Below are 10,925 nucleotides of genomic sequence, written 5' to 3' on the forward strand. Positions count from 1 at the left end.
AGAGGCAAGTAGTGTGCTCAAATAGCTCAACCAATACAGCATGGTTTGTGTCAGTATGTTGTTCCCTGGAGAATTTCCTCCTAGCAAAATTTTAAATTTCTGTGACCTTTGGTAAGGGTTATTCACTGACACATGTCTCACACACAGCGTGACTAGCAATGTAACGTCATGGTTTTATTATTATTAACAACAATGAATAGTCGCTTCTCTTTTTTTTCTCCCCTAATTTCTAGATTTTAAAATTCTGATATGGCAGCATTTCTTTCTCAGCCATTAAAAAAACCCTCAAGGCTAGATGTTGTCATTTATCATTTGGCTTCAGGAGCTGAAGCTTAACGGAGCAATCCAATGGCTTCTGACAAAAGCCGGAAAGCTGCCAATAGAGGCACTTGCCAATATTAACATATAAAAGAGATAGGAAAACATTTCAAAGCACCAGGGAAGATGTTGGAATGCTCTTTAACTGAGAGGCCAGGATGAAGGCAGAAGAGGGAGCTGTGCAGCTCTGGCCAACGTAGCTACTCTAAGCAAAGCCTGAATCCTTGCCAGGGCACCAGCTGGCTGGCTGCTTTATAATTCCTACTGCTCTTGCAAAGATGCAGCATTGAAGTGCCCAGCAAGGGGGAAACTTGGGCATGTGTGCACCCCACAGATCCCACACTTGCAGGGCACAATCCATAGGCAGGTACAATGATGGGCTCCCATCCACCAGGCAAGGACTGTGCTGGGTGCTTGCTCCGGGGAGGAAATGCAGCTAGACTGTGCCAGGAACAGAAGACTTGACTTCCTTTTTCCTCTCCAGAAGAGGTCGGGAGGAGTAAGTCATTTGGCCTTGGAAGGCATACTTGAACACAGCCTCACTCAAATGCTTCACAGCAAGTCTTCAAAATAATTTAAGCAGCAGTCCTATTTAAGTGCCAGCACTCCTACAAAGACTGCTGAAGCAGGTAGCAGGTGCCCACTACCTTTGCAGCCCTGGTCTTTACCAGCTGGGTATGACTGTGCTGGTGTAGAATCAAAGGCACAAGCAGTCCATCTCCAGGACTTGAAGGGAGGTTGCGGAAGAGCCCAGCCATGCCCTCACCTCAGCCCAGGCCACAGGCAGGTGGAGCATGGCTAAAGTGCAGTGTGCCACGAGGAAGTGCCAGCACATATCCTGGGCAAGTGCAGGACGTGTGCAAAGCATTCAGATGCGACAGTGACAGGTCCTGAAGCAGCACCTCAGACAACAGCAACAGCCCCATACTGATGGATAAATATCCCAAGGCAGCTGCAGCTCAGGGAGTTGCCATGGGGGAAAGCTCCGACACTGAAGCATAGAATCCTGTACTAGGTCTTGTGAGGTCCCAGGTTTTGCCACCCCTTGGGAAGTTTCCTATGGTACCTCAGTTCCTGCCCCAGTGCAGTCTGCTGACAGAGATTTTGTCCCTCGGCTTCCCCCAGGCCTCTTTTTGTAGAAGGAAGGATCTAGACCCAGGTAATGTTTCAGATCTCATGCCTTGGTGAAGAAAAGCCAAAGTGTGCTGCTTTGACTAATAAGTCCCATGAAGAGATAACTCACTGTCTGTTTCAGAAGCAGGGCTTGGGCAAGCTGCTCTTCACAGAGGCTATACTGCACTAAAGGGATTTAATCAATACTGCATCCACAGTAATAGGTTATGTGCATTAAACAACATTAATTTTATATGACAAATTATACTGCATACTACCCCATAAATTAATATACTCATATCAAGTACATGGATAATTATGTGAAAGAACCTGCAATATGAATGTTGTCCAGCCTCATGTGGAAGCACATTCTGCTTCACAGTGGGTTTGCAATCTGTTAGGACTCAGGTTGGCTCTGAAGTGCTAGTTACTTAATGGACTTTAACATTTGGGAAGGCAGGAAATGCAGCAGGAGATGACAGCACAAAGTTTGGCAGATAGGAAAATGAAACTCCAGGCTCAAAAATAAAGTAAAAATGGGATATACTAATGATCCTACTTTGTTAATCTGAAGTTGTCTCTTGGAAATACACCCTCAAAAGACTCAACCCTTTTCAGCATCTACAGCTTGTCACCTAGAGAAGGTGGAATCCAAGACTTTCACCATTAAATAAATAAGCATGGCTTTTTTACTGTCTTTTATAAGAACTCAGAGGGAGTTTGGAACAACCCCTCAGGCACATCTTACTGAACATGGCAAAATGATAGGGAAAAAAGGTCACAAATCAGTCCTGGGAAAAGTAAAGCTGTTTCAGAGCACATGGGTTTGTGTGCTTTGCTGAGGGAACACCTTCTGCACAGACACTTGACTGAACCTCAAATTCCCTAACTTGGGAAAAAATGTTGAATTGCATGGTTAGTGCTGTATACAACCTAAACCACTGGCCTCTGCTGAGAACACATTTGGAACACTCACCTATTCTGCTTCTATTCACCAAGAAAATTACTTGTTCAAACAAAACTGTTTGGTTCACTGGATAGCGATGGAATTACTCCAGCTGGATATCTGTGCAGCAGAATGCACCCCTTTTTAAGAAAATGCAATGCAAAATAGCTGGCAAGTGTCATGCACAAAGGCTATGAAAACACTGATTCAGGCAATCTCTTTGTTTTTTAAAAATTGCTTTGAGAGATCAACAACACAAGCAAGCACAAGGCAGCCAAACCCTTCTTGCCCCAGTCTCTTGCTGTTCTGGGAGGAAAGCCTGAGTATTTCTCCCAGAGCCTCCCAGCACTGGTGGTCAGCCTTTCCTGCCCTCCTGGTCACAAGGTCTTATTTTGCTAAAAGCAGGCACCAGGGGAGAGGAAAGGAAAAGCATGGGCATAATTAAAGCTCTCTAGAATTCTGAGAGCTTTTTCTGCATTACCAGAACCCTTGTGGATGTATAGCAGTGTACTCTAAGAGCAAATAACACATCAGAGGCTGAGCTCAGGGCTTGGGTGACAGATACCGGCTGTAGCCACCACTGCACAAATATCAGAGGGCCAGAAGTCAAAATGACATTTGCACTGTTTGCAGACCCTAATTAACACTGCAGCTTTCCCATGCAGGCACTGTGAAAGTGCCATGCAACAAGTCATCTGTCCATGTTTAGCTGGAAGATGCTCTGTGGAGACATTAAGGTATATGCTCTCAGCCCCTGTTGAAGAGGGCTTTGTGCATTGCTACATTTAAATAAGCACACCTTTAAACGTGCACACTGGATGGTCAAAGCGCCACAGATACTTGTACTGCCAGGTAGCTGCACAAAAGAAGGTATCCCAGCTCAGCTCCAGTGATTTAACTGGAGGCAAGTCCTGGAGAAAGCAGTTTCTGGAGACAGTCCAAGGGATCCTGAGCTTTGCTGTGAAGAGGAATGATCTGGAAGGAGTGCTGCTCCTTGCAGATCATTCCCAGCCCAAATATAAGAACTGGCCCTGCATCTGTCTCTATGTGCAAGCAAATCGCAGCAAACCTAAATTCGATGATGACCTTGTACCACAGACAAGCAATGCACCTCTTTGCTTTGCCTCGGAAGGCAAAGGAGAAAACAAACCAAACAACAACAAAGTATTTAATATGGGGATCAAAAGTAAGAAAGCAAAGTGTTTGAAAAATTATTTTTTGGGGAGGAAACACGTATTGACTAAGCTGGGAAAGCCACTACCACATGTATCCAAGCAAAACAAATTCCAAGATCTTAGTGGGAACAAAAAGCAATGGAAATTTCTAGGGAAACACAAACCCAGCTTTTTATATTTGTCTTTTTAAACAAGAAAAGAACACCACCATCCTGGATACTATGAAATGGCTAGAAGTCATCAGGTTTCCTATCTTGGGCCTGCCCTTCCTCTGAGAGACTATTTCCTCACTCCTCATGGCAGGACATAGTGCATCTTCCTTCTGGCCATTGCAATCAAATGTGACTGGACTAAACAGATCAGTGGCCTGCCAGCTCTTCTGGTTCTATGTTATATGTGTAATTAAGCCTAAAGAAGAGGCAAAGTTTAAGTTTATAACTTGAAGTAACACATAGTTCTACTTCTGAAACTTGCTCTGACTTTCTATTTTATTAATTGTACAAAGACATTTTGAAATGATTAAAATAATCCTGAATAATAAGGAAATAAAGAAACCAACCAGCTCCAGGAACCTTTTCATGTGAAACCAGTCCTGACTGAATTAATCTAAATGATTTATTAGGACACTACAGATGCCACCCCTTCTGCTCCCGGGGAATTAAACAAAAAGAAATAAATACTAAAATTAATTTCATGTTGAACAGATTTGATCTACTACTGGATTTTTAGGGAACAAAACTGTGATATTAGCCAAAAGTTTTCTACAGAACAGCTTTTACTTTTACACTAGTGCTAGTGAAAAGGAGGATTAAAAACTATTATTTTCCTAAAGTTTGCTGAGGTGAACTTAACTTACAGAGGTTCTTCACAGTTTTCTAGACATTTCAGTAAGAAAGAGGTTACTCATTTCAGTAAGATAATCTGCATAGAGCAAATGCTTCAGAATGAACTAAAACTCACTGAGCTGTTCGGATCTTTCCTTGTTCATTTGGGCACTGGGAGAGCAGTTGCAAGCCAAGCAGATACAGCTGGTCCTCATTCCCTTGTGTCTGCTGCAGGCATGTATCACTGCCTTCAGCTGACTGAAATCAAATCCTCTCCTCTCCTTGCAATCTACTGACTTATCAAAATAACCCAAACTATCAGAAAACCCCAACCAACAAAAAAACCACACCCCAACAACAACCAACCAACCAACCAACCAAACACAAACAAACAAACAAACAAACCACCCCAGATACAACCTGGAAAATAGAAATTCAAATTCCAGTATGATTTAATGATAGGCTGAAAATAACATATATCTACCCTTCAAAGGTGTTTAATTTTAGCCAACATGACTGTATCTGAATCATCTTGAAATATGGGTTGAAAGGACAAAAGAAGGTGCAAAAGTAAGACTGTGCTATGTATATAGACCCATGCACTGTGCTGAAATGCAGATCACAGAAAATACTGGCTTACACACTCCTAGGAAATAATAATTAGGATTGAGAGGGCTAATAATTAACAAGGGTAGCTACAGCATAGCCACATGTTCAGCTGTGGATAACCACAAAGGTAAGGAAGGGGTCAGAGTTAATGGGATACTTGAAGACTTCCTATTCACATTGGGGTAGTGCTAGATTGCAAGGGAAAGAAGTTGGAATTTGTCTTCCCTTTCCTATGTTGCATGCAGTAAGGACAGCCCTAGAATTTGGACAACACAATTTCATCCCTGCTTCTCAAGTCTCTCAGCATACATGTCTGCCAGACATTGGCAGATACACTTGATCTCTGCCAGCAATGAGACAGCCTCATCCAGGCCATAGCCCAAATAGAAGAAATCAGAATATTTCCTCCTCTCTTCCAACTCCATGTGCTTAAAAAGGGACTGGCCTAGATTTTGGCTTGCACGGTCACTGCTTTGAATTACCCTGGCAGCACTAAAAGGCTCTAAGGCTGATTACATTGCAAGGTCTCCACACTGGAGAGCAAATCTCCAGTGGCACCATGACTGTGCAGCATCTGCACTACATTCCTCTTGAATGAGGAGTATGGATCCTTGCACTCTGCCAGCTCTTTTCTGCCACACTGGATTCCTTCAAATATTATCAGATAAGCCTAAGCTGCAGCAATTTGTAGGACACCAACCTGCTACTCAGAGCATCAGGAGAGCTCACAGCTGTCACTGCTTGGGGTAGCACAAAGAGTAAAGTAATTTTTGTGCAGTCTCCCCCCAGAGTTGTACCATCCATCCTGTGACCAATGTGTAGGATCCATAAATAAGGACTCCATAAAAACTGTTTCAGGATCTGGAAGGTGGCAGCACTATGCCTCAGGAAAGTGCTTCTGTGATGCCTTGGAGAGACAGCTTGGGGAGGAAATACATGACTTAGCATTTCAACGCCCTGAACTCCTGTGCAACTCTCGGAAATCTGAAGGACAGATTTACAATGAAGCAAACAAAGCTGCACTAAGATCTTCTGAACCTGGACTGCAATCTGTCTACACGGATTCTGGAAGAGCAGGAAAAGGTTTCAGCTCGGTACAGAATCATGTGGCTTGGCAGACACTGCAGAAACATTGCCTGGAAAAGTCTGGCAGAGCCAGAGGTTCTCAGTTCAGTTCCTAGACTGAAAATGACTGCTCTTGCTTCTGCTACCAACTGATAACATCTTTATTGCAATAACAACCATTTTTTTCTTACTGAGGCAACAAATTAAAAACCAAATTATAAATTTCAGCTTCTGTTAAGTCTAGTACAGCAGCAACACCAGCAGCAAACAAGAACAGCTCATTTTTTAATAGATTACTAACAGGAAGTTCAAAAATTGCAGGTAGTCTGAGAAACAGACTTTGGAAACCACTATTTTAGCTATCATTAGATCCATATATAGCATAACACATGGTCAAAGTCACCACAAGCTTTTGGTCAGCAGCATACCATAGGAAACACGTTCCACTTAAGAAATATAATGCCACTTTGCATTATATACTTATTAACAATATAGTATTTACTTAATTTATCGAGTATTAGTAAGTATATAATAATAAAATAAACTTCAATCAAAGTGCACCATTGTCAAATTTGTCCCCTTACCCAACAAAGCATCCCTGAATGGAGGCAGTTTAATGCCTGAGGATAACTCGGGAAGGGGAGTGATTTTCCTCTGCTCACTGTAACCTGCCATGACTATCAATATCAGAACCTGTTTACCTACACACAAATACAGCTATTATCATGTGCTTAGGTGTAGGTACATGTGCACATATGCAAGTAGTAAATTTATGTAGTAAAGATCTGTGTGAAAAGTACTTGATCCCTGACAAGTCTATGAAGTGCTATAACATACACTTAAAGCCCATCACACTATAGCACATATTACTCCAGCACCTGGAGCACCTGGGGACTGCAGGACATGATAAACTTGAACTCCAGAATTCTCAAGTTTAAAATCACTGGTATTTGTTTTCATTGAAGTAAGCAAATTTAAGTAAATACAATTCCTCTCTGGAGGGGAGGGAGCAAGAAACCACATTTTACGTATGAGGAAACAGAAGATTATGAGAAATTCCTTTTCTGCCTGGGAACTGCATCTTTGTATTGTAACACAACATTAGTTCCCAAAATGAACTCAACCAGTTTGTGGAACATTTGGTACAGCAAACATGATGACAATAAACAACTTGCTTGAGATCACACAAAGCAAGTCAGCCATCCAGCTTCCTGAGTCCCACGGCTCAGTCACGAAGCGTAGATCTGCATGGCACACTTGCTCCAGATGACTGGCTCTGCTGACTGTACACCAAGATTAATTAGCCCATGATTACTGTGCAGACGTGCCTTCAATGGTTCCCAATCTTACAAACCACCCCCCAGCCCTTAGTGCTACTGCCTTGTATTCAAAAGAGGGCTTTCATCTCAACAATAAACAACTTGGAAAGATCATGAGGTTTGAGTGCTTGTGAAGCATCAAACTTCCATAGCAATGACTACTATAATTTTGTGTTTCCTACTTTTTTTTTTTTTTTTTTTTGGTTTCCAATTCCCTGTGTGATAGCTTCAGCAAAGTGGCCAGTTCAGGGCTCTGCTATTTCCCGGCCAGAGATGTTTTTACAGGATTTCTGAGGACTGGTCTTCACATCTGCTTGCTGAGATGCCCAGGCTTTCCAGAAGTTTTCTGCCAAGGGCTGAGCTGAGCCAGAAACTGACATGCATTTGAGGTTCTACTTGTCTTTCATACATCTCTCTTCCTCTACAGCTACCTCATCAAGCCATTTGTAAAGAATAATTGAAGTTGCTTTGGAAAAGACTAAACTGTTGGAAGTGTAGTTGCTTGTTTAGAGCAGGAGGTACATGTGCCCAAAATTCCTTGCCTACACATCTCTCACCTGCTCCTTAGAGCTCCCTTTCAAATCCTCTGAACATCCTTAGAGCACTGCATGAACAACAGCACAAGACACATGCTGCCTGCCAGTGAACAGCAGCACCATTCTGGCCCCACACAACCCCTCATCAGAGAACATCAGCAGTGCTGCTTAGTTCAAGCTCTCTGATAAATAAATAAGTAAGCAAACAAACAAACCAATAAATACAGCAATAAATCTCTCATACAAACAGGCTGCATTTCAGCTATGTGGGAGAAGGGAGCTAAGGACCCCTGAACTGACCAGTCTGCATGCTCAGACCTCTGCTGGGGCAGCTGAACCCCAGGATATTTCACATCAGAACAAGTGGACTCAGCACTTACTGCAGTATTACTGGGGAGCACTGGTGCTCCCCATGACTGAGAAGGGAGCCTGAGGGACTAAATGAACACTGCAAATCCACAAATGCCTAGCAAATGGTAGGCGGCTTGAAACTACACACTATGTTCCATTTGGTTAGGTATTTGATATTTATACTATTTTCTCTGGGGTGAGAGCAGGGGATTTGCTGCTTTTAAGGTCCTTTCCACAGAGCAATCAGGAGGCAGCTGCTGGAGCATGAAATTTGTTTACTCTGTGCTAAGCAAGCAGAACTTGCCTGTAAAAGCAAAGCACAGACTCCATATATCCAAATGATTTCAGCACAATACATCCTAAAGTGCAGAACTATGTACAAATAACCTTCTTACTTGGACTTAAATCAGGTAATAGTTCATGCCTGTAGAAATATATGCTTCTTCTTCATCCCTTTCCTTCTTTCCTTTTCCTTCCCCATCCATCTCCCAACAGACCTCCATTGCTGAACTGTGTTGCATCCAAACTTTATCAAAACTGTATTATGAAGACAAGTTTTCTTTCAAAATAATTATACCAGTTGTATGAGGAATTTTGTATGAAATGGCATCAACAGACTGCCATAATGCATCCACAGAAATGAAGTTATTTAAAATCTCCATTATTTTCCCCATGTTTTTGGTGAGATAATAGGATCTAAGTACTTGTTCAGATTTTCGTCGCTTTTATTGCATCTTAGGAAAAAAATCCCACCAGAATAAAATCAAATCCAGTAAGATGTCCATTGAAGACTTTTACAAGCAGGATTAATAAAGCCTCCCTAAAAAACTACAGTTACTACAGTTTTTACAAAACAGCTCCAAGTGTCCTATGGAAAAAGTGCAGAACATAAGCAAGTAGGGCTGGCTGGGTAGCAGTTCTTCAGTAAAGATCTGGGGCTCAGAGTCTCAGATTTGGCCTTCCATGGGATTGCTGCCAGTCCAGGGAGGTGGGAGAAGGGGAATGAGCATGGTCAGAGAGCTGGAGCCTCACCAGAGCAAACCAGTGACACCTTTGCTCAAGGAGAACGCAGGTGCCAGTTCCAAGAAAAGTGCTGCCAGCCCAACATGTCCCCAACAGCCATGATGAGGGATAATAGGAACCAGTCACCTTGTGGGAGATTTAATCTAAACTCAGAGGAAATAAAATTTAAGATTTAATTGAGACCCTAAGAAAACATGTCTAATGAATTCAGGCTGCTGAAGCAATAGAAGGTGAGAGCCTGGAGAGTCTCCCTCATTAAACACAATATAACCACAAACAGTTCAGGCTTGAACTGAGGACTGAGACATTTGTATGTCTCGGGACACAAGGATGGACTTGAAGCTTTCAGAGTCCCTTCCAGCAATACTCCTTCTCACTAACTATTTCCTGAATTTAATCTGGGGTTTAACACTCAACCCATATATTTTGTTTTCTGGGAGACATAACCTACTGCAGTACTAACATCTGTTTAATGACTTGATAGGGCCACACACCTCTAATTTAGTTTCCTCACAATGATAATGGGAGTAGAGAACAAAAAACACACTTGAAACCCATATTTTGCCTCCTTGTAGAGCTAAACTTTCCATTCCCAGAGCCTAGAACATAGATTAAATTAGAACAAATGACACCAATTTTAAGACTGGGAGGCTTCAAGCAGAAAAAAATCCCCAGCTAATTTCCTGAAAGACACAGAAGCTTCTTATTTTCTTGGAAATTATGAGACACAAATAAAAACTCCAAATCCCAGAATTTACTGAAGGCAACATTAAAGCAGCAAACAAGAGAGGATAACAAAAATGTAATCTGTTTGCTAGGTCACACACACATCTAACTCTCAGCACTGCAGAGCACCACTGACTCTATAATTTAAAAATTGAACCCTGCATCGATGCAAACCTCTTTACTTAATTGTTCTTTTAAAACATTAACCTGAGGCAACGGTGACTCAAAGCTTGGCGGATAATGCAATAAGGAGATCAAATGAAAAGGGACTTTTTTCCTACTTGTTAATCTTATTTAAATCTTGGCTGATCAAACCACTGGATGATGAAGTTTTGTATAATACCATGTGTGTTAGCTTCCAACTCCTGTTACATGCAATGGGTAAAACCATCAATTGCTTAGCCAGTTTTGCAGCATTACAGGTAGGTATGAAAAGACTTTCAGATGATCTTGACTGCAGACAAAATTGGGGAAGTGGGGTCCTTTTTTTCCTCATGGGAATTATTACCAAACTATTTTCTATTCACACCATTTTGCTAATTTTGTCTACATCAGGTCCTGAATAAAGCAATTCGTTTTATTTGATTGATAAATATATTAATTGCCAATTAATCTCCCATTTTAAGAACAAGGTCTTCACAACATAAAGACATAGAGACCACAATTTTGCACAGGTGCCACATGTGAAGGCACACTTCACAGTGTTTTTTCTTCAGTTTCACCACAATTCTTCAGTTTCACTACTAAAAATTACACTACAATCTTCCCATATTATTTTAAGTGGGCACAATTATTGTATGGAAACTTTCCTTTTTAATAAAACAGCAGCTATGAATTATACTTCAGTAAACTAATGGAAAAGATGCATATTAAGATGATTGGATAACACACTTATCTACAGCACAGACCCCTTCTGCAAA

Source organism: Camarhynchus parvulus, chromosome 3 (genome assembly GCF_901933205.1).
Source record: "Camarhynchus parvulus chromosome 3, STF_HiC, whole genome shotgun sequence".
Classification (NCBI taxonomy): Eukaryota; Metazoa; Chordata; class Aves; order Passeriformes; family Thraupidae; genus Camarhynchus; species Camarhynchus parvulus.